The 25,574-nt window shown below is 48.0% G+C and overlaps 1 long non-coding RNA gene across 1 annotated transcript in view; it reads left to right on the top strand.

Moving 5' to 3' along the window:
* The first annotated feature begins 8,135 nt into the window (after positions 1-8,135).
* Positions 8,136-25,574, top strand: part of LOC134911872 (uncharacterized) — a 123,383-nt gene continuing 105,944 nt past the window's right edge. The window contains exon 1 of the long non-coding RNA XR_010176921.1: positions 8,136-8,314. This is a non-coding gene — a long non-coding RNA (uncharacterized LOC134911872). The remainder of the gene's footprint in view (positions 8,315-25,574) is intronic.

Genomic DNA, 25,574 nt, shown 5'->3' with positions numbered 1-25,574 from the left:
ATGCCCCCCACAGTGGCAGATATGCCCCCACAGTGCCAGATATGCCCACAGTGCTGATACATGTCCCCACAGTGCCACCCACAGCGCCAGATATGCCCCCAGTGCAGATACACATGCCCCCCACAGTGCCAGATATGACCACAGTGCAGATACACATGCCCCCCACAGTGCCAGATATGACCACAGTGCAGATACACATGCCCCCCACAGTGCCAGATATGACCACAGTGCTGATACACGTCCCCACAGTGCCTCCCACAGTGCCTCCCACAGCGCCAGATATGCCCCCAGTGCTGATACATGTCCCCACAGTGCCTCCCACAGCGCCAGATATGCCCCCAGTGCAGATACACATGCCCCCACAGTGCCTCCCACAGTGCCAGATATGCCCCCACAGTGCCAGATATGCCCCCAGTGCTGATACATGTCCCCACAGTGCCTCCCACAGTGCCAGATATGCCCCCACAGTGCCAGATATGCCCCCAGTGCTGATACATGTCCCCACAGTGCCTCCCCCCCTGAAAAAAAAGTGCTGCTCACCTACTGCTGCTGTGAGGGGAGGAGAGCGCAGCGCACGTCTCTCCTACCCCTCCGTCTCCAGCGGCTGTGTGTATCTGAAATTCGGCGCCGGCCCGTGAGCCAATCAGAGCTCGCGGTCCGGCAGCCAATCAGGAGCCTCAGCTGCCGGTCCCCGAGCTCTGATTGGCTCACGAGCCGGCGCCGAATTTCAGATACACACCGCCGCTGGAGACGTCAATGCGCGCCGGGCAGTGGTGGCCGGGAGCGGATCGAGCCGCTTGCTAGCCACCGCTGCTGTAGAGAGTGAGTCACTGTGACTCACTCTCTGCAGCATCGCCCCCTATGGCCCGGCGCTCAACGCGGCTGCGTAGCCCGCGTATGCGTCGGGCCGGCCCTGACTGTACTCCTCTTATATAATACTGGTGGTTCCCAGTCCCCACAATAAAGCAGTGTGAGCACAGATATATGCAGCACACTGAGCACAGATATGGAGCGTTTTTCAGGCAGAGAACGTATAATACTGGTGGTCACTGGTCAGCAAAACTCTGCACTGTACTCCTCCTATATAATACTGGTGGTCCCCAGTCCCCACAATAAAGTAGAGATGAGCGCCTGAAATTTTTCGGGTTTTGTGTTTTGGTTTTGGGTTCGGTTCCGCGGCCGTGTTTTGGGTTCGAACGCGTTTTGGCAAAACCTCACCGAATTATTTTTGTCGGATTCGGGTGTGTTTTGGATTCGGGTGTTTTTTTCCAAAAACACTAAAAAACAGCTTAAATCATAGAATTTGGGGGTCATTTTGATCCCAAAGTATTATTAACCTCAAAAACCATAATTTACACTCATTTTCAGTCTATTCTGAATACCTCACACCTCACAATATTATTTTTAGTCCTAAAATTTGCACCGAGGTCGCTGTGTGAGTAAGATAAGCGACCCTAGTGGCCGACACAAACACCGGGCCCATCTAGGAGTGGCACTGCAGTGTCACGCAGGATGTCCCTTCCAAAAAACCCTCCCCAAACAGCACATGACGCAAAGAAAAAAAGAGGCGCAATGAGGTAGCTGTGTGAGTAAGATTAGCGACCCTAGTGGCCGACACAAACACCGGGCCCATCTAGGAGTGGCACTGCAGTGTCACGCAGGATGGCCCTTCCAAAAAACCCTCCCCAAACAGCACATGACGCAAAGAAAAAAAGAGGCGCAATGAGGTAGCTGACTGTGTGAGTAAGATTAGCGACCCTAGTGGCCGACACAAACACCGGGCCCATCTAGGAGTGGCACTGCAGTATGTATGTATAAAGAAAGAAAAAAAAACCACGGTTAGGTGGTATATACAATTATGGACGGGCTGCCGAGTGCCGACACAGAGGTAGCCACAGCCGTGAACTACCGCACTGTACTGTGTCTGCTGCTAATATATAGACTGGTTGATAAAGAGATAGTATACTCGTAACTAGTATGTATGTATAAAGAAAGAAAAAAAAACCACGGTTAGGTCACTGGTATATACAATTATGGACGGGCTGCCGAGTGCCGACACAGAGGTAGCCACAGCCGTGAACTACCGCACTGTACACTGGTTGATAAAGAGATAGTAGTATACTTGTAACAACTAGTATGACGACGGTATAAAGAATGAAAAAAAAACCACGGTTAGGTGGTATATAATACAATTATGGTTGGACGGACTGCCTGCCGAGTGCCGACACAGAGGTAGCCACAGCCGTGAACTACCGCACTGTACACTGGTTGATAAAGAGATAGTAGTATACTCGTAACAACTAGTATGACGACGGTATAAAGAACGAAAAAAAAACCACGGTTAGGTGGTATATATTATAATACAATTATGGATGGACGGACTGCCTGCCGAGTTCCGACACAGAGGTAGCCACAGCCGTGAACTACCGCACTGTACACTGGTTGATAAAGAGATAGTAGTATACTCGTAACAACTAGTATGACTGACTATGACGGTATAAAGAATGAAAAAAAAACCACGGTTAGGTGGTATATATTATAATAATACAATTATGGATGGACGGACTGCCTGCCGAGTTCCGACACAGAGGTAGCCACAGCCGTGAACTACCGCACTGTACACTGGTTGATAAAGAGATAGTAGTATACTCGTAACAACTAGTATGACTGACTATGACGGTATAAAGAATGAAAAAAAAACCACGGTTAGGTGGTATATATTATAATAATACAATTATGGATGGACGGACTGCCTGCCGACTGCCGACACAGAGGTAGCCACAGCCGTGAACTACCGCACTGTACACTGGTTGATAAAGAGATAGTAGTATACTCGTAACAACTAGTATGACACTATGACGGTATAAAGAATGAAAAAAAAACCACGGTTAGGTGGTATATATTATAATACAATTATGGATGGACGGACTGCCTGCCGACTGCCGACACAGAGGTAGCCACAGCCGTGAACTACCGCACTGTACACTGGTTGATAAAGAGATAGTAGTATACTCGTAACAACTAGTATGACTGACTATGACGGTATAAAGAATGAAAAAAAAACCACGGTTAGGTGGTATATATTATAATAATACAATTATGGATGGACGGACTGCCTGCCGAGTGCCGACTGCCGACACAGAGGTAGCCACAGCCGTGAACTACCGCACTGTACTGTGTCTGCTGCTAATATAGACTGGTTGATAAAGAGATAGTATACAACAATATACTACTATACTGGTGGTCAGGCACTGGTCACCACTAGTCACACTGGCAGTGGCACTCCTGCAGCAAAAGTGTGCACTGTTTAATTTTAAATTAATATAATATTATGTACTCCTGGCTCCTGCTATAACAACCTGCAGTGCTCCCCAGTCTCCCCCACAATTATTATAAGCTTTTATACATTGATGTGCAGCACACTGGGCTGAGCTGAGTGCACACAGACTGAGTCACACTGTGTGACTGCTGTGTATCGTTTTTTTCAGGCAGAGAACGGATATAGCAGAGAACGGATATATTAAATAAAAGTTAACTTAACAACAACTGCACTGGTCACTGTGGTAAACTCTGTCTGCACAATCTCTCTCTCTCTCTTCTAATCTATTCTAATGGAGAGGACGCCAGCCACGTCCTCTCCCTATCAATCTCAATGCACGTGTGAAAATGGCGGCGACGCGCGGCTCCTTATATAGAATCCGAGTCTCGCGAGAATCCGACAGCGTCATGATGACGTTCGGGCGCGCTCGGGTTAACCGAGCAAGGCGGGAAGATCCGAGTCGCTCGGACCCGTGAAAAAAAAAGTGAAGTTCGTGCGGGTTCGGATTCAAAGAAACCGAACCCGCTCATCTCTACAATAAAGCAGTGTGAGCACAGATATATGCAGCACACTGAGCACAGATATGGAGCGTTTTTCAGGCAGAGAACGTATAATACTGGTGGTCACTGGTCAGCAAAACTCTGCACTGTACTCCTCCTATATACCCAGTCCCCACAATAAAGCAGTGAGCACAGATATTTGCTGCCCCCTGAACAAAACTGAGAGGACGCCAGCCACGTCCTCTCACTATCATTTCCAATGCACGAGTGAAAAATAGCGGCGACGCGCGGCTCCTCATATAGAATCCGAATCTCGCGATAATCCGACAGTGGGATGATGACGTTCGGGCGCGCTCGGGTTAACCGAGCAATACGGGAGAATCCGAGTATGCCTCGGATCCGTGTAAAATGGGTGAAGTTCGGGGGGGTTCGAATTCCGAGGAACTGAACCCGCTCATCACTATGTTAGACGTGCGTCCAGTATCCGCCACTAGTTCAGTGGGACTGCAGTGCCAACCTTAGATGGGCTAGGTGTTTGTGCCACACACTTGTGTCACTTAGCTTAGTCATACAGCTACCTCATTGCACCTCTTTTACTTCTTTGCATGATGTGCTGTTTGGGGCCTAGTTTTTTTTAAGTGCCATCCTGTCTGCCACTGCAGTGCCACTCCTAGATGGGCCAGGTGTTTGTGCCGCACACTTGTGTCACTTAGCTTAGTCATCCAGCAACCTCATTGCGCCTCTTTTTCTTCTTTGCATCATGTGCTGTGTCACAACTGAGGGCTGGTGCTGACCAGGGGGAGACTCAGTTGTAGGGGCTGAGGTATATGTGTACCTGGGAGGCAGTACAGGTTTCTTAGACAAGCAGGGAACCTTTAGAACAAATGCCCGAAGGCGTGACCAAGACAACGAAGGAAAGTTCAAAGGTTTATTAAACACAGTTCAGAGGAATACGGATGACTTGGTACAGGTAACAGGAATCACAGTTCAGAGAAATACTTGGGATCGATGACGGAACACCGATGGTGACTTGGAATCTATGACGGAACACCGATGGTTACTTTGGGATCGATGGTGGAACATCGATGGTTACTGGAGATCGATGGCGGAACACCGATGGAGACTTGGGATCGATGGCGGAAAACCGATGGAGACTTGGGATCGATGGCGGAACACCGATGGTGACTTGGGATCGATGGCGGAACATCGATGGAGACTTGGGATCGATGGCGGAACACCGATGGAGACTTGGGATCGATGGCGGAGCACCGATGGTGACTGGGGATCGATGGCGGAACACCGATGGTGACTTGGGATCGATGGCGAAACACCGATGGAGACTTGGGATCAATGGCGGAACACCGATGGTTACTGGGGATCGATGACGGAACACCGATGGTTACTGGCAGGGCAGAGCACCGCTGGAAGCTAGAAGCTGGAAGCCGGTCTCAGGTAACTGCCAGTCACAGGGAGCAATGTAGACACTGCAGAGTCAGGCTGTACAGCAGAGAAAGTCCATGGAAGAACTGCACACTGGAATCACTGAAGACAATTGAAGCACTGACAACTCTTTCCAGCCCAGGAACAAGATATTTATACCAGCTGGGAAACAGGGATTGGCTGGCTGATTAAGCAGAGTCTAGAGTGCAGCTGCTGGGTAATTAGGTAGAAACCAGAGTGCAGCTGATAGGCTGAAAAGTAACATGTGATGAAAACAAACATGGCTGCGCCCATGTTTGAACTTGGAGGGAAAGACTGTTTGTAACTTGCATGTGAAACTTAACCCTGAAGCTGCCAGAATCACAGTAAAGAGATTAGAGACAGAGATGCAGCGTGCTGCACACAGACAGTGCAGATGGAATCCAGGCTTGGAACGCTGGGACAGTCTCAGGAGGCATTTGGAAGGTAAATACTGATAAGGAATTACCTGGATCGTGACAGCACCCCCTCCTTTAGGAGTGGCCCCAGGACACTTCTTATAAATTCTTTACCTGAACAAACGGAAGGATCTAGATTGAATCCTGATGAACTTGAACTGGCTGGAACCAGATGAGACTGTACTGGACCTATGGACGAGACCAGATTGAGTCCAGACAAACTTGAACCGGCTGAGACCGGCGGAGACTTTGGGCCAACGGATAGGACATGATTGAGTTTGGAGACCGTTGAATCAGCTGGAACTGAAGTAGTCCTTGGACCTACGGATGGAACCGGATTGGGTCCAGAAAAGCTTGAACCGGCTGGGACCGGAGGAGTCTTTGGATTGACATTCGAATCAGCTGGAACTGAAGGAGTCTGAATCCGGTTAGAACCGGAATGAGTGGTATCTGAGTGTTCAGTTAGACCATCCTGGACATGGTCCATGCTGGATGCCAACAGGGTGGTGCTCTCTGAAGACGGCAAACAGGAGTTCATAACTGCATCGGTAGCACAAAAATTTCCATCAGGGAACTTGGCTCTGGATACTTCCCTTGGGGCTGAAACTTTGGTGACCCCTCCTGGGGTTGACGAATCAGACACCTCTCTCAGGGTTGTTTTCTCCAGCACCCCTCCTGGGGCTGACAGATCAGAAACTCCTTTTTGAGAAGACTCATATGCCCCTACTAGAGCTTGAACATTGGATACCCCTCCTGGGGTTGCAGAAACGAACGCCCCAACTTGGGCTGTAGACACAGACGCCCCTTCTTGGGCTGTAGACACAGACGCCCCTTCTTGGGCTGTAGACACAGACGCCCCTTCTAGGGCTGAGGAAAGTTCGGACACTAGGATCTGGTTCAGTACCAGATATTTACCGACTGTTTGTGTCCCCTGACGTAGCCGGAGGATATCAGAGGAGGCAGAGGTCACACGACCTGGTTCATCAAACATGCGCCTGAAGGTTGCCACGAAATCTGTGTATGAAGAGAGCAGGACATCAGACTTCTCCCATAGAGGTGATGCCCAATCGAGGGCGGAGCCACTGAGGAGGGAGATGATGTAAGCAACCTTGGTGCGGTCAGTTGGGAAACTGCCAGGCTGTAACTCGAAATATATCTCACACTGATTTAGGAAACCCCGACAGGCTTTTGGGGAACCATCAAACTTGGCAGGTGTCGGTAAATGGAGACAAAGAGCAGAAACAGGAATGGTGGGTGGGGATACCACCAAAGGTACTGCAGTCGGCACACTGGACGCCCCTGAACCACGGAGGGTTACTTGTATTCCATCCAGCCGAGAGGAGAGATCCTGGAGACAGCGAATCACATGGCCCTGTGCAGTCTCCTGACGTTCAAGGCAGGCTGCAAGTTCTTGCATCGGCCTGGTCGCTTGGACCTGGTCTCCGGACGGATCCATTAGTGGTCAGTGCTTACTGTCACAACTGAGGGCTGGTGCTGACCAGGGGGAGACTCAGATGTAGGGGCTGAGGTATATGTGTACCTGGGAGGCAGTACAGGGTTCTTAGACAAGCAGGGAACCTTTAGAACAAATGCCCGAAGGCGTGACCAAGACAACGAAGGAAAGTTCAAAGGTTTATTAAACACAGTTCAGAGGAATACGGATGACTTGGTACAGGTAACAGGAATCACAGTTCAGAGAAATACTTGGGATCGATGACGGAACACCGATGGTGACTTGGAATCTATGACGGAACACCGATGGTTACTTTGGGATCGATGGCGGAACACCGATGGTTACTGGAGATCGATGGCGGAACACCGATGGAGACTTGGGATCGATGGCGGAACACCGATGGTGACTTGGGATCGATGGCGGAACACCGATGGAGACTTGGGATCGATGGCGGAACACCGATGGAGACTTGGGATCGATGGCGGAACACCGATGGAGACTTGGGATCGATGGCGGAACACCGATGGAGACTTGGGGTCGATGGCGGAACACCGATGGTGACTTGGGATCGATGGCGGAGCACCGATGGAGACTTGGGATCGATGGCGGAGCACCGATGGTGACTGGGGATCGATGGCGGAACACCGATGGTGACTTGGGATCGATGGCGAAACACCGATGGAGACTTGGGATCGATGGCGGAACACCGATGGTTACTGGGGATCGATGGCGGAACACCGATGGTTACTGGCAGGGCAGAGCACCGCTGGAAGCTAGAAGCTGGAAGCCGGTCTCAGGTAACTGCCAGTCACAGGGAGCAATGTAGACACTGCAGAGTCAGGCTGTACAGCAGAGAAAGTCCATGGAAGAACTGCCATGGCTGGCTGATTAAGCAGAGTCTTGAGTGCAGCTGCTGGGTAATTAGGTAGAAACCAGAGTGCAGCTGATAGGCTGAAAAGTAACATGTGATGAAAACAAACATGGCTGCGCCCATGTTTGAACTTGGAGGGAAAGACTGTTTGTAACTTGCATGTGAAACTTAACCCTGAAGCTGCCAGAATCACAGTAAAGAGATTAGAGACAGAGATGCAGCGTGCTGCACACAGACAGTGCAGATGGAATCCAGGCTTGGAACGCTGGGACAGTCTCAAGAGGCATTTGGAAGGTAAATACTGATAAGGAATTACCTGGATCGTGACATGCTGTTTGGAGCCTAGTTTTTAATTCTGCCATTCTGTCTGCCACTGCAGTGCCACTCCTAGATGTGCCAGGTGTTTGTGCCGCCCACTTGTGTCGCTTAGCTTGGCCATCCAGCTACCTAATTGCACCTCTTTTTCTTCTTTGCATCATGTGCTGTTTGGGGACTAGTTTTTGAATAGTGCCATCTTGTCTGCAACTGCAGTGCCACTCCTAGATGGGCCAGGTGTTTGTGCCGCACACTTGTGTCACTTAGCTTAGTCATACAGCTACCTCGATGCAACTTTTAGTCCTAAAAACAATATTGTGAGGTGAGAGGTGTTCAGAATATACTGGAAATTAGTGGAAATTAATGTTATTGAGGTTAATAATACCATAGGATCAAAAGAGCCTCCAAATTCTGTGATTTTAGCTATTTTTATGGGTTTTTTTTTTTAAATCATCCAGATCCAAAACACGAGCAAAGATTAGAGATGAGCGGGTTCGGTTTCTCTGAATCCGAACCCGCCAGAACTTCATGTTTTTTTTCACGGGTCCGAGCGACTCGGATCTTCCCGCCTTGCTCGGTTAACCCGAGTGCGCCCGAACGTCATCATGACGCTGTCGGATTCTCGCGAGGCTCGGATTCTATCGCGAGACTCGGATTCTATATAAGGAGCCGCGCGTCGCCGCCATTTTCTCACACGTGCATTGAGATTGATAGGGAGAGGACGTGGCTGGCGTCCTCTCCGTTTAGACACTTGATTTACTAATTTTGGGGAGCATTAGGAGTACTCAGTAGTGTACAGTGCAGAGTTTTGCTGATAGTGACCAGTGACCACCACTTTTATTTATAATCCGTTCTCTGCCTGAAAAAAGCGATACACAGCACACAGTGACTCAGTCACATACCATATCTGTGTGCACTGCTCAGGCTCAGGCCAGTGTGCTGCATCATCTATTATCTATATATAATATTATATATCTGTCTGACTGCTCAGCTCACACAGCTTATAATTGTGGGGGAGACTGGGGAGCACTACTGCAGTGCCAGTTATAGGTTATAGCAGGAGCCAGGAGTACATAATATATTATATAGTGAGTGACCACCAGACACACAGTGCAGTTTATTTAATATATCCGTTCTCTGCCTGAAAAAAGCGATACACACAGTGACTCAGTCAGTCACATACCATATCTGTGTGCACTGCTCAGGCCAGTGTGCTGCATCATCTATATATATTATATATCTGTCTGACTGCTCAGCTCACACAGCTTATAATTGTGGGGGAGACTGGGGAGCACTACTGCAGTGCCAGTTATAGGTTATAGCAGGAGCCAGGAGTACATAATATTATATTAAAATTAAACAGTGCACACTTTTGCTGCAGGAGTGCCACTGCCAGTGTGACTAGTGACCAGTGACCTGACCACCAGTATATAATATTAGTAGTATACTATCTCTTTATCAACCAGTCTATATTAGCAGCAGACACAGTACAGTGCGGTAGTTCACGGCTGTGGCTACCTCTGTGTCGGCACTCGGCAGCCCGTCCATAATTGTATATACCACCTAACCGTGGTTTTTTTTTCTTTCTTTATACATACATACTAGTTACGAGTATACTATCTCTTTATCAACCAGTCTATATATTAGCAGCAGACACAGTACAGTGCGGTAGTTCATGGCTGTGGCTACCTCTGTGTCGGCACTCGGCAGCCCGTCCATAATTGTATATACCACCTAACCGTGGTTTTTTTTTCTTTCTTTATACATACAAACTAGTTACGAGTATACTATCTCTTTATCAACCAGTCTATATATTAGCAGCAGACACAGTACAGTGCGGTAGTTCACGGCTGTGGCTACCTCTGTGTCGGCACTCGGCAGCCCGTCCATAATTGTATATACCACCTAACCGTGGTTTTTTTTTCTTTCTTTATACATACATACTAGTTACGAGTATACTATCTCTTTATCAACCAGTCTATATATTAGCAGCAGACACAGTACAGTGCGGTAGTTCACGACTGTGGCTACCTCTGTGTCGGCACTCGTCAGCCCGTCCATAATTGTATATACCACCTAACCGTGGTTTTTTTTTCTTTCTTTATACATACATACTAGTTACGAGTATACTATCTCTTTATCAACCAGTCTATATATTAGCAACAGAAACAGTACAGTGCGGTAGTTCACGGCTGTGGCTACCTCTGTGTCGGCACTCGGCAGCCCGTCCATAATTGTATATACCACCTAACCGTGGTTTTTTTTTCTTTCTTTATACATACATACTAGTTACGAGTATACTATCTCTTTATCAACCAGTCTATATATTAGCAGCAGACACAGTACAGTGCGGTAGTTCACGGCTGTGGCTACCTCTGTGTCGGCACTCGGCAGCCCGTCCATAATTGTATATACCACCTAACCGTGGTTTTTTTTTCTTTCTTTATACATACATACTAGTTACGAGTATACTATCTCTTTATCAACCAGTCTATATATTAGCAGCAGACACAGTACAGTGCGGTAGTTCACGGCTGTGGCTACCTCTGTGTCGGCACTCGGCAGCCCGTCCATAATTGTATACTAGTATCCAATCCATCCATCTCCATTGTTTACCTGAGGTGCCTTTTAGTTGTGCCTATTAAAATATGGAGAACAAAAATGTTGAGGTTCCAAAATTAGGGAAAGATCAAGATCCACTTCCACCTCGTGCTGAAGCTGCTGCCACTAGTCATGGCCGAGACGATGAAATGCCAGCAACGTCGTCTGCCAAGGCCGATGCCCAATGGCATAGTACAGAGCATGTCAAAACCAAAACACCAAATATCAGTAAAAAAAGGACTCCAAAACCTAAAATAAAATTGTCGGAGGAGAAGCGTAAACTTGCCAATATGCCATTTACCACACGGAGTGGCAAGGAACGGCTGAGGCCCTGGCCTATGTTCATGGCTAGTGGTTCAGCTTCACATGAGGATGGAAGCACTCAGCCTCTCGCTAGAAAACTGAAAAGACTCAAGCTGGCAAAAGCACCGCAAAGAACTGTGCGTTCTTTGAAATCCCAAATCCACAAGGAGAGTCCAATTGTGTCGGTTGCGATGCCTGACCTTCCCAACACTGGACGTGAAGAGCATGCGCCTTCCACCATTTGCACGCCCCCTGCAAGTGCTGGAAGGAGCACCCGCAGTCCAGTTCCTGATAGTCAGATTGAAGATGTCAGTGTTGAAGTACACCAGGATGAGGAGGATATGGGTGTTGCTGGCGCTGGGGAGGAAATTGACCAGGAGGATTCTGATGGTGAGGTGGTTTGTTTAAGTCAGGCACCTGGGGAGACACCTGTTGTCCGTGGGAGGAATATGGCCGTTGACATGCCTGGTGAAAATACCAAAAAAATCAGCTCTTCGGTGTGGAGGTATTTCACCAGAAATGCGGACAACAGGTGTCAAGCCGTGTGTTCCCTTTGTCAAGCTGTAATAAGTAGGGGTAAGGACGTTAACCACCTCGGAACATCCTCCCTTATACGTCACCTGCAGCGCATTCATAATAAGTCAGTGACAAGTTCAAAAACTTTGGGTGACAGCGGAAGCAGTCCACTGACCAGTAAATCCCTTCCTCTTGTAACCAAGCTCACGCAAACCACCCCACCAACTCCCTCAGTGTCAATTTCCTCCTTCCCCAGGAATGCCAATAGTCCTGCAGGCCATGTCACTGGCAAGTCTGACGAGTCCTCTCCTGCCTGGGATTCCTCCGATGCATCCTTGCGTGTAACGCCTACTGCTGCTGGCGCTGCTGTTGTTGCCGCTGGGAGTCGATGGTCATCCCAGAGGGGAAGTCGTAAGCCCACTTGTACTACTTCCAGTAAGCAATTGACTGTTCAACAGTCCTTTGCGAGGAAGATGAAATATCACAGCAGTCATCCTACTGCAAAGCGGATAACTGAGTCCTTGACAACTATGTTGGTGTTAGACGTGCGTCCGGTATCCGCCGTTAGTTCACAGGGAACTAGACAATTTATTGAGGCAGTGTGCCCCCGTTACCAAATACCATCTAGGTTCCACTTCTCTAGGCAGGCGATACCGAGAATGTACACGGACGTCAGAAAAAGACTCACCAGTCTCCTAAAAAATGCAGTTGTACCCAATGTCCACTTAACCACGGACATGTGGACAAGTGGAGCAGGGCAGGGTCAGGACTATATGACTGTGACAGCCCACTGGGTAGATGTATGGACTCCCGCCGCAAGAACAGCAGCGGCGGCACCAGTAGCAGCATCTCGCAAACGCCAACTCTTTCCTAGGCAGGCTACGCTTTGTATCACCGCTTTCCAGAATACGCACACAGCTGAAAACCTCTTACGGCAACTGAGGAAGATCATCGCGGAATGGCTTACCCCAATTGGACTCTCCTGTGGATTTGTGGCATCGGACAACGCCAGCAATATTGTGTGTGCATTAAATATGGGCAAATTCCAGCACGTCCCATGTTTTGCACATACCTTGAATTTGGTGGTGCAGAATTTTTTAAAAAACGACAGGGGCGTGCAAGAGATGCTGTCGGTGGCCAGAAAAATTGCGGGACACTTTCGGCGTACAGGCACCATGTACAGAAGACTGGAGCACCACCAAAAACTACTGAACCTGCCCTGCCATCATCTGAAGCAAGAAGTGGTAACGAGGTGGAATTCAACCCTCTATATGCTTCAGAGGTTGGAGGAGCAGCAAAAGGCCATTCAAGCCTATACAATTGAGCACGATATAGGAGATGGAATGCACCTGTCTCAAGTGCAGTGGAGAATGATTTCAACGTTGTGCAAGGTTCTGATGCCCTTTGAACTTGCCACACGTGAAGTCAGTTCAGACACTGCCAGCCTGAGTCAGGTCATTCCCCTCATCAGGCTTTTGCAGAAGAAGCTGGAGGCATTGAAGAAGGAGCTAAAAGGGAGCGATTCCGCTAGGCATGTGGGACTTGTGGATGCAGCCCTTAATTCGCTTAACAAGGATTCACGGGTGGTCAATCTGTTGAAATCAGAGCACTACATTTTGGCCACCGTGCTCGATCCTAGATTTAAAGCCTACCTTGGATCTCTCTTTCCGGCAGACACAGGTCTGCTGGGGTTGAAAGACCTGCTGGTGACAAAATTGTCAAGTCAAGCGGAACGCGACCTGTCAACATCTCCTCCTTCACATTCTCCCGCAACTGGGGGTGCGAGGAAAAGGCTCAGAATTCCGAGCCCACCCGCTGGCGGTGATGCAGGGCAGTCTGGAGCGACTGCTGATGCTGACATCTGGTCCGGACTGAAGGACCTGACAACGATTACGGACATGTCGTCTACTGTCACTGCATATGATTCTCTCAACATTGATAGAATGGTGGAGGATTATATGAGTGACCGCATCCAAGTAGGCACGTCACACAGTCCGTACTTATACTGGCAGGAAAAAGAGGCAATTTGGAGGCCCTTGCACAAACTGGCTTTATTCTACCTAAGTTGCCCTCCCACAAGTGTGTACTCCGAAAGAGTGTTTAGTGCCGCCGCTCACCTTGTCAGCAATCGGCGTACGAGGTTACATCCAGAAAATGTGGAGAAGATGATGTTCATTAAAATGAATTATAATCAATTCCTCCGCGGAGACATTGACCAGCAGCAATTGCCTCCACAAAGTACACAGGGAGCTGAGATGGTGGATTCCAGTGGGGACGAATTGATAATCTGTGAGGAGGGGGATGTACACGGTGATATATCGGAGGGTGAAGATGAGGTGGACATCTTGCCTCTGTAGAGCCAGTTTGTGCAAGGAGAGATTAATTGCTTCTTTTTTGGGGGGGGTCCAAACCAACCCGTCATATCAGTCACAGTCGTGTGGCAGACCCTGTCACTGAAATGATGGGTTGGTTAAAGTGTGCATGTCCTGTTTTGTTTATACAACATAAGGGTGGGTGGGAGGGCCCAAGGACAATTCCATCTTGCACCTCTTTTTTCTTTTCTTTTTCTTTGCATCATGTGCTGATTGGGGAGGGTTTTTTTGGAAGGGACATCCTGCGTGACACTGCAGTGCCACTCCTAGATGGGCCCGGTGTTTGTGTCGGCCACTAGGGTCGCTAATCTTACTCACACAGTCAGCTACCTCATTGCGCCTCTTTTTTTCTTTGCGTCATGTGCTGTTTGGGGAGGGTTTTTTGGAAGGGACATCCTGCGTGACACTGCAGTGCCACTCCTAGATGGGCCCGGTGTTTGTGTCGGCCACTAGGGTCGCTAATCTTACTCACACAGCTACCTCATTGCGCCTCTTTTTTTCTTTGCGTCATGTGCTGTTTGGGGAGGGTTATTTGGAAGGGACATCCTGCGTGACACTGCAGTGCCACTCCTAGATGGGCCCGGTGTTTGTGTCGGCCACTAGGGTCGCTAATCTTACTCACACAGCTACCTCATTGCGCCTCTTTTTTTCTTTGCGTCATGTGCTGTTTGGGGAGGGTTTTTTGGAAGGGCCATCCTGCGTGACACTGCAGTGCCACTCCTAGATGGGCCCGGTGTTTGTGTCGGCCACTAGGGTCGCTAATCTTACTCACACAGCTACCTCATTGCGCCTCTTTTTTTCTTTGCGTCATGTGCTGTTTGGGGAGGGTTTTTTGGAAGGGCCATCCTGCGTGACACTGCAGTGCCACTCCTAGATGGGCCCGGTGTTTGTGTCGGCCACTAGGGTCGCTAATCTTACTCACACAGCTACCTCATTGCGCCTCTTTTTTTCTTTGCGTCATGTGCTGTTTGGGGAGGGTTTTTTGGAAGGGACATCCTGCGTGACACTGCAGTGCCACTCCTAGATGGGCCCGGTGTTTGTGTCGTCCACTAGGGTCGCTTATCTTACTCACACAGCGACCTCGGTGCAAATTTTAGGACTAAAAATAATATTGTGAGGTGTGAGGTATTCAGAATAGACTGAAAATGAGTGGAAATTATGGTTTTTGAGGTTAATAATACTTTGGGATCAAAATGACCCCCAAATTCTATGATTTAAGCTGTTTTTTAGTGTTTTTTGAAAAAAACACCCGAATCCAAAACACACCCGAATCCGACAAAAAAAATTCGGTGAGGTTTTGCCAAAACGCGTTCGAACCCAAAACACGGCCGCGGAACCGAACCCAAAACCAAAACACAAAACCCGAAAAATTTCAGGCGCTCATCTCTAGCAAAGATCCACATCCAAAACCAAAACACAAAACACGAAAAGTGCCCACCGCACATCTCAAATTAGAAAACAACGGTGGTACATAAGTCAATGTTAATAATGTCAATAATAATTTCAAACCATTCATAAAGACAGACAGACATACAGATAGATACAGATCATGATATCTAGATATAGCTAGAGATATACTGTGTATGCCTACAAAAAATCTTAGCATATATTCTCTCCTGCAGCGCTGCCCTTTCACATACTGTAGTAAGCAAATTTTTCCTCTCCCTCCCTCATTGTCTGCACTTGACTTTGTTACCCATTTTGCCTCCAAAGTTTATTCCATCCATCTCCTCCCTGCAGTCTCCTCTTCTTCCATCCTCCTCTCTCCTTCCTCCTGGGGCCAGATGTAATGAAGTTCGACTTGGCCGGAGGTGCAGGCTCCTGGGCAAAAATGAATGTTTTTTTAAAGGGGCATTCATTTACAAGGCCTGGTTATACCTTGTACATGATTGCTGCTTTATAAAAACGACCGAGATCGGCCAGAAACCCACACCTCCGCCCAACTCAGATTTATTACAGCTGGCCCGAGGTGCCTGATTACACACTGCACACCATTCTTAAGAAACCCTCCCCAGGTGGGTTTTTATAAGGGACTCACAACTTTCCTCTTGACACAATCCATACTTGAACATCTCCAATCCATGTTTTATCCTCTTCATTTGACATAAACTGCCTTCATTAAAGTCACAATTGACCTGCTCTCGGCCACATCCAAAGGTCACTGCTGTATACTGATCTTCTCAACATTACAGTGGGCATTTTGTTGTCCACCGTCTCCTCCAACAATCTTCACGCTACTGGGCTCTATGATGCTACTCTCTAGTGGTTCTCCTATTACCTGTCCAACACTTCCTCCGCTGTCTCCACACCTACCACAATCCACCCCCTTTCCACCCTTACCGGTAGCATCCCCAGGACCCTCTCCTTGGCCATTTATTCTTCTCCCTCTATACCTTTTCCATTGGTGAACTCATCAGCTCTTTCAGAGTCCACTATCATCTGTATCCTGAGAACGCCCACATGTACTCATTTTCCTCTGCTTCTCTCCTCCTTCCTGTTCTGCATCCCCTGTTGCCTGGCTCATCTTGGAAGCCTCGCTGCTTCCTTAAACTCAAGCTTTCTATTGTCTGTTTGTAATGATCAGTTTTCCCCTGCCAATATCTGTTCTCCCTTGTCGTTGACAGCACTCCCCCTTTTCTCTGTCCCGCAAGTCTGATGTTTAGGTGGAATCCTAGACACTGTTGCTTCTTTTTCTCTCTACATCCAGTCCCTGTCCAATCCTGTAAGTTCTATCTAAGCAATAGTATTAGTATTGGGCCTCTTCTCAGCCTGGAAACCACTGAAATCCTCAACCATTTCTCCCCTGTATTACTGTAACCTACTCTTCAACAGCCTACTGTACCTACCTCCCATCATGCTCCATTCAGTGGGGGTCATTCCGAGTTGTTCGCTCGTTATTTTTTTGTCGCAACGGAGCAAATAGTCGGTAATGCGCATGCGCCAAGTAAATTTGCTATGCAGTTAGGAATTTTACTCACGGCATTACAAGGTTTTTTCTTCGTTGTGGTGATCGTAATGTGATTGACAGGAAGTGGGTGTTTCTGGGCGGAAACTGGCCGTTTTATGGGTGTGTGCGGAAAAAACGCTACCGTTTCTGGGAAAAATGCGGGAGTGGCTGGAGAAACGGAGGAGTGTCTGGGTGAACGCTGGGTGTGTTTGTGACGTCAAACCAGGAACGACAAGCACTGAACTGATCGCAGATGCCGAGTAAGTCTGGGGCTACTCAGAAACTGCTAAGTAGTGTCTATTCGCAATTCTGCTAATCTTTCGTTCGCAATTTTAATATGCTAAGATTCACTCCCAGTAGGCGGCGGCTTAGCGTGTGCAAAGCTGCTAAAAGCAGCTTGCGAGCGAACAACTCGGAATGACCCCCAGTCTTCTGTTAACTCTACTGCCTATCTCATCTTCCTCTCCCAACTCACCACCGCTTTCAACTCCTCTATCAATTACTCCATTGGCTCCCTGATTCATTCAGAATCATAAAAAAAAACACTACTTACTCAACTTCAAAGGTCTCCGCCACTCCTCACCTACCTTGTGTACTTCTCTAGCCTCATTCTCACACACACTTCCACCCCCACACTTACCTGCCTCACCCTCACATGACTGCCACCTCTCCCCATCCCTGGTCACCTCTGACCATGAATAACTGCAGAATTTCACCAATTCTCTGGAGACTTTATGTGGAATCGCAGCTGGTTTGCCAATTTCTGCAAAGTTGTTTTAACTGACTTTGATAGCGAAATAACTGAATGTTGTACTATTGTTGCTGGAGGAATTGTTTTATTAGATAGACGCTGTCTACCAGGAAGAACTCTGATTGCAGGGTGAATTACAACTTTACTTAAACCGAATTCTGATCTCATCCAAAAGAGGTATCACTTGACTCACAAACAGGTCATTTACCGACTTAAAAGTGTGCTTTGTATATATTTTATTCTCGGTTCGCCTACAGTACAAGAGATATATCTATCACAGCTGTAAACTGAGCCTTGCCATGCTACTGTAGCTTTAGCTTTGCTACTTCCTATTTAGCTGTGAAACTGATTTACTGTGTTGGTGTTCCTGCACTGAGAATTTAATCATACTTACATTTACAATGGACGTATATGTTTTCATACTGGTAATTATTTAATTTGGTTGTATTTTATTTATTTTAATATTGAAAGATTACAAGTTAAAGGGAAATATATGCTCAAACAAAGTTCCCAGCTGCCAAATTAGAGGGTGGATCTGACAGCAGCAAATGTTGTCAGGTTCCTTTTAGTTTGGAAATGGATATACAGTAAGTATTGTTTGAAATGTGTGTGTAGAGGTCTGTGGATGTAGCAGAGTTTCTGTACACAATAGTGGCTGCCTTACAACCACGAACAGCCCAGTTACTTAACCAGTGGAATGGTTTTATTGAAGATAAATCAGATATAGCCGTACTCACTGTTATATACACTGGCAGATGGAGCGGATCCACACATGCTCAGTAGAAGCCTCGGCAGCCATCTTGGTACAGGGAATGAAGCTTCATGCAGCAACATGGAGTCTGCACAGTAGAGCCCTCCACTTTCAACAGTATTACAGAAAGCTGATATTTAGTGTCATTTTTGGAGTTTGACTCCCCGCATCCAAGCCGGTTCTAGACTTTGTGACGCCCAGGGTGAAAGTTTCCTATGACAACCCACCAATTCAAAATAGAGAATGTGTGCAAAAATATAGGAGCGTGGCTTCATGGGGAAGGGGTGTGGCCACAGCATAGTACCAATTCACATTACACCGCACAGTAGTGTCCATCAATCACATTCAGGGACGTGCAGTCAGGGAAGGCAGGGGAGGCAGTGCCTCCCCTGTCAATAATAGTAAAATAATACAAAAAAGATACTTATGACACATAAGTATCTCCTTTTTTATTTTACTCATCATTAAACTGTGTAAAATGCTGTTGGGAGGCACCGATCGTGGTGCCTCCCGTAGTGATTGGGGAAAGATATGGGAGCGGGGGGCGGGCGCGGGTGGGGCCTAGCAATGGGCAGGAAAAGCCCATTGAAATTGCATGGGAAAGCGGCACCATTAGAGGTGCCGCTTTCATACAGGGACGTGCTTTCAACCTATGAAAGCACGCCCCTGTGAGTGAGGCCACAGTGATTGGCCAGCGGATCCGTCACTGGATCCGCTGTCAATCACTGTGTGTGCGGCGGAAGTGCAGGATGCGGCGGGCCGGGCGGTGGAGGTGTGGGCGGCGGAGATGGGGGAGGCGTTAGCAGCGGCGGGATGCAGAGTTTGGCAGCGGAAGCGGTACCAATTTCAAAAATGGTGCCTCAGCGTCATTTTTTAAATTAAAGATGGCCACCACGAGCCAATCATGGCTCGCCGCGTCATCGCCCCGCCCCATCCCGCTGACTTATATAAGTCAGCACGAGGCAGCGGCTGTCAATTCGACGGCGGAGGAGGAGCAGAGAAGAGCTCCTGAAGAATGAAGACGCTGTGGAAGTCCCGGAGGGGCGGTGGCTATGCAAAAGAGCTTTGCAGCCGCCGCCCACTTGGTGAAGACGCTGGAAGTCCCGGGAAGGCGGCGGCCATGCAAAAGAGCTTAAAGGCCGCCGCCTCCCAGGTGAAGATGCCAGAGGTAGACGCCAGAAGCCCTGGGGAGGTGGCGCCCCCCCCCAGGTGAAGACGCCAGAAGCCCTGGGAAGGCAGCGGCCACGCAAAAGAGCTTAAAAGCCGCCGCCCACAGATGAAGACCCTGTGTAATAAAGCTTTTTTTAAAGAACGTGTAGTGTGTTTTGTTTTATATTTTCTTTACAGGTAGACTACAGGTGCTAGCGGGCCCTTCATGTCCGGGCATGCTGGCACTTGTGGTTCTCCAAGTGCCAGCATGCTGGGGCAGGCTTGCTGGGACCTGTAGGCCACCTGTCAAGAACAATATTAGCAGACAATGAACCCCGCACCCACCGCCACCAGGGGTGTGGGGCATAGCACTGGGCTATCAGCCCAGTGCTGGCTGTTACTCAGGAGGGGGGACCCCATTTTGAATTTTTGGGGGCCTCACTTTCTGAGGAATTCCAGCCCTGGGTTGACTGGTTTGGGGGGTGTTTAATGGCATGGCAGGGGGACCCCACACTGAGTGTTTCCCCTGCTATGGCATTACCCCCCTGGCTGGTTCTGCCTGGTGCTGTCTTTAGCGGTGTGGGGGGACTGCACTTTTTTTTCGGGGGGGGGGGGGGGGTTAGCTGCCAGTGCCTCCCCAGCTGGTGAGCTCACCGCACGTCACTGGTCACATTACACCACACAGTACTACCCCGCCCTTATATATAGAGATGTGCGGCGGGAACGTTTTGTGTTTTGGTTCTAGATCGGGATCCTCGCTTGTGTTTTGGATTTGGATAGGTTTTAACAAACCACCCTTTCGGGTTTTGGTTTTAGGTTTGGATCTGGATGTTTTTTTTTAAAAAAACACAAAAACAGCTAAAATCACAGAATTTTTGGGTAATTTTGATCCCACTGTATTATTAACCTAAATAACATTAATTTTCACTCATTTCCAGTCTATTCTGAACACCTCAACACTCACAAAATTGTTATTAGGACAAGAGGTTGCACCGAGGTAGCTGGATGACTTTGCTAAGCAACACAAGTGTGTGGAACAAACACCTGGCCCATCTAGGAGTGGCACTGCAGTGGCAGACAGGATGGCACTTTTAAAAGCTAGGCCCCAAACAGCACATCATACAAAGAAAAAAAGGAGGTGCAATGAGGTAGCTGTATGACTAAGCTAAGCGGCACAAACACCTGGCCCATCTAGGAGTGGCACTGCAGTGGCAGACAGGATGGCACTTTTAAAAACTAGGCCCCAAACTGCACATCATGCATCCTAGCTGGATGACTTTGCTAAGCGACACAAGTGTGCGGCACAAACACCTGGCCCATCTAGGAGTGTCATGCATGTTTGAATGTCGAATGTGGGCCACACTTTTTGGGGCCACCGACAGCATCTCCTGCACACCCCTGTCATTTCCAAAAAAATTCTGCACCACCAAATTAATTGTATGTGCAAAACATGGGACGTGCTGGAATTTGACCAGATGCATACTTGCACAATATTGGTGGACTTATACGCCAGTACCCCTGAACTTATACGGCTGCATCACTGGACTGGACTTATACGGCAGTATCATTGGACTTATATGGCAGTACCCCTGAACTTATACTTCTGCACCACTGGATTGGACTTATATGGCAGTACCCCTGAACTTATACGGCTGCACCACTGGACTGAACTTATACGCCAGTTCCCCTGAACTTATACGGCAGTACCCCTGACCTTATATGGCTGCACCACTGGACTGGACTTATACGGCAGTACCACTAGACTTATATGGCAGTACCCCATGACTTATATGGCAGTACCCGTGAACTTATATGGCAGTACCCCAGAACATTTACGGCTGCACCACTGGACTGGACTTATACGGCAGTACCCCTGAACTTATTCGGCAGTACCCCAGAACTTATATGGCTGCACCACTGGACTGGACTTATACGGCTGTACCCTGGACTTATACAGCAGCAGCACTGGACTTATGGCAGCACAAGGCACCACCACTGGACTTATGGCAGCACAGGACACCACCACTGGACTGATGCAGCAGAACAGAGCACCACTGTACTGGACTTATACAGCAGCAGCACTGGACGTATGGCAGCACACTTTTTGGGGCCACCGACAGCATCTCCTGCACGCCCCTGTCATTTCCAAAAAAATTCTGCACCACCAAATTAATTGTATGTGCAAAACATGGGACGTGCTGGAATTTGACCAGATGTCATACTTGCACAATATTGGTGGACTTATACGCCAGTACCCCTGAACTTATACGGCTGCATCACTGGACTGGACTTATACGGCAGTACCATTGGACTTATATGGCAGTACCCCTGAACTTATACTTCTGCACCACTGGATTGGACTTATATGGCTGCACTACTGGACTGGTCTTATACGGCAGTACCCCTGAACTTATACAGCTGCACCACTGGATTGGACTTATACGCCAGTACCACTGGACTTATACGGCAGTACCCCTGAACTTATACGGTAGTACCCCTGAACTTATACGGCTGCACCACTGGACTGGACTTATATGGCAGTACCACTGGACTTATACGGCAGTACCCCTGAACTTATACGGCTGCACCACTGGACTGGACTTATACGGCAGTACCACTAGACTTATATGGCAGTACCCCATGACTTATATGGCAGTACCCGTGAACTTATATGGCAGCAACCCAGAACGTTTACGGCTGCACCACTGGACTGTACTTATACGGCAGTACCCCTGAACTTATACGGCAGTACCCCTGAACTTATACGGCAGTACCCCTGAACTTATTCGGCAGTACCCCAGAACTTATATGGCTGCACCACTGGACTGGACTTATATGGCAGTACCCTGGACTTATACAGCAGCAGCACTGGACTTATGGCAGCACAGGACACCCCCACTGGACTGATGCAGCAGAACAGAGCACCACTGTACTGGACTTATACAGCAGCAGCACTGGACATATGGCAGCACAGGACACCAACACTGGACTGATGCAGCACAACAGAGCACCACTGCACTGGACTTATACAGCAGCAGCACTGGACTTATGGCAGCACAGAACACCAACACTGGACTGATGCAGCACAACACAGCACCACTGCACTGGACTTATACAGCAGCAGCACTGGGCTTATGGCAGCACAGGACACCACCACTGGACTGATGCAGCACAACACAGCACCACTGCACTGGACTTATACAGCATCAGCACTGGACTTATGGCAGCACAGGACACCACCACTGGACTGATGCAGCACAACACAGCACCACTGCACTGGACTTATACAGCATCAGCACTGGACTTATGGCAGCACAGGACACCACCACTGGACTTATGGCAGCACAGGACACTGTCAAAGTCAGAAAAATGTCTCTATGCACGTTGCCATATTTGCACCGCACACTGGTCTGCGCTGCGCATGCGTACGCTCTCCCGTGAAGGCGCATACCCGCAATAGCGTGCACCCGCGGGCGCACGGTATGCGTATTTACGGTAGAGTTTATGTAGTCGTAGCGTGCGACTCCTTCGTTACATATTTTCACAATTAATGTAGTTTGTAGATCATGGTCCCTTTGATAGTTTCTGAAAGTTTGGTTAATATAGAATGTCCCTGAGCTGAGGAATCCCTCTTTGTATTGTAGGAAGGGTCTAACAAGAGTCATGCAGCAGTGTTTGGTACCCATCGGAAGAGTATTTAATTAGCAATATTCCGGTGTTGGTTTGGAGCGTATTAATCGCTCGTGCGAATAGTTATGGACATAAGAAGTTTATGTCCATTTCTATTATTTACTCATACTCAGGTATGCGGCGGGAAACCTAGTTTCCCACCCACCTGAGCTGTTTGAAATCGTCACAGCCCACCTGTATGAATCAACCTATGACCTTTTGTTATGATACAGGGCCGAATTCCGACGTCCAATGGACAATGGGATTGTAGGGACTATGAGATTGCATTGTGTGTGGGGCATAAATAGGCAGGCCGACCATATCCAACTTCACTCTCTCATCAACGGTTTTCTGCTGATAACCGGGAGCTGGATATCGAGGCGCATGCGATCATACCCTTTGTGCGTAAGTTTCTCTCCGTAATCATTGTCTTACTGTGAGCCAATTTCTCTCATCTCTCTCCATTTCTCTCTCTCTCTCTCCTTTCTCTTTTCTCTCACATCTCCCCTAGACTAGTATTGAATTGTATTAGATAGTATTGTATTTTGGTTAGGAAGTCTCTGTTATATTGTAGTGTATCATTTGTACTGTTATCCCCTTTTACAAGTATATTAGATATAATACAGTTAATAGGCTTTGGACCCTAAACCAGTATCTGTGTATTTCCTATAGTGTTAAGTGTTCACTTGAGCGTCGGTGACGCTCAAGCAGCTTTGTAGTTAGTCAGGTTACACAAGGTTGCACTTACACCCTGTATTCACATTAAGGTATTCTGTGTATTTCATTGGTATAAGGTTTAGACATAAAGGTATAGCGTTGTGAGCGTCTGCGCCGCTGGTGATCTCCTCGTGGTCTCGAGCGTCCGCTACGCCATAGCGAATCATTACTCTAGTCATAGCCCTTAACGTGCTGTCCTGTGATCGCTGGGCCGTGAGCGAACGTGACGCTTGAGCGTCTCGCCTACGGCTGAGCGATCGTTACGCAACCAGCGTACCCGTACGGTACTTCTTAAGTAAACAGCGTACAGTGTTCTTAGACTTCATAAAGGGTTGTTTATACGACAAAGGAATTTAGCATTGTCAATTGGGGACTCGTCCTGTCCTTCTCATATCCGCACTAGGTAGATCAGCAGACATTATCCCCCAGCAAAGGGTGGGAGGTTGTCTCGCAGTGCTGACGGGATAAGCGTCTGCTTCGCTTAGATAAAGAGTGCTGAAGGAATCCGGGAACCGGAAGTAAGAACAAAACGCTTGTGTCTTTTAAAACTGTTTATTTCTCTTCTGTCTTGCGTATACACGCACGCATACATATATATCTGCATTTCTTTTTTCAAATTTCGTATATCACTATTCCTGTTTGCCAATTTTATAGTTGATAGAAAGTGCTAAAAGAGATTTGCTGTTATTTCATAGTAGAGGTAATAGTTAAAGTATAGACCAACACACGGCTTGTCTGGGAGATAAGGCAGTCAGTGTGGTGTGCGGTAGATGATCAGGGATCATCTACATTGATAAAAGTAGAAATTGTGTTACGGTGGATCTTTGTTTTGCGTACACGTGTCCCTAACAAAAGACTTGCGTACGCAATCCAAAAGGCAGACGCACGCAGCGTACATTACGCAACGTAGCGTCCGGTTACGCCCACGTAGCTCAAGTCACGAAAAGTTGAATTAGCGCAAAGCGATAATTAGCGCAAAGGCGATAAGTAACGCACAGCGGTAGATAACGCGACGCGGTAAATAACGCAAATCTATTTTTGGAAAAATCTGAAATTTAGTTTAACAGATCCTGCTCCTAATTGGTAACACAGCTGGGCTGAAGAAAATTTCTGCGCAGAAATAGATATAGAAACAAAGTGTACATGTGTTGAGTGAGTGTGTTTTTATCACATAAGTTTATATAACTTAGAGGTTGAACCAAAAGGAAAGTCGGGTACTCGTCAAAGGACATACGTGTAAGTGACATATACGGTGGCTAGGGAGGCATCCCTGGTTAAATAATATTTGAGCATTAGAGTATAGCGGACCATAAGGTAACAGACCAGGAGGTCATAAGGTAACAGACCAGGAGGTCATTAACAGACGGTAACAGACCAGGAGGTCATAAGGTAACAGGTTAATTAGACAAAGAGGTCCGCTATAAAGGTACAAGAGGCACAACGCCTGGGGTGTTGGTGCAGAA

Source organism: Pseudophryne corroboree, chromosome 4, assembly GCF_028390025.1.
Source record: "Pseudophryne corroboree isolate aPseCor3 chromosome 4, aPseCor3.hap2, whole genome shotgun sequence".
Taxonomy (NCBI): Eukaryota; Metazoa; Chordata; class Amphibia; order Anura; family Myobatrachidae; genus Pseudophryne; species Pseudophryne corroboree.
This window is presented reverse-complemented; position numbering and strand designations above follow the sequence as displayed.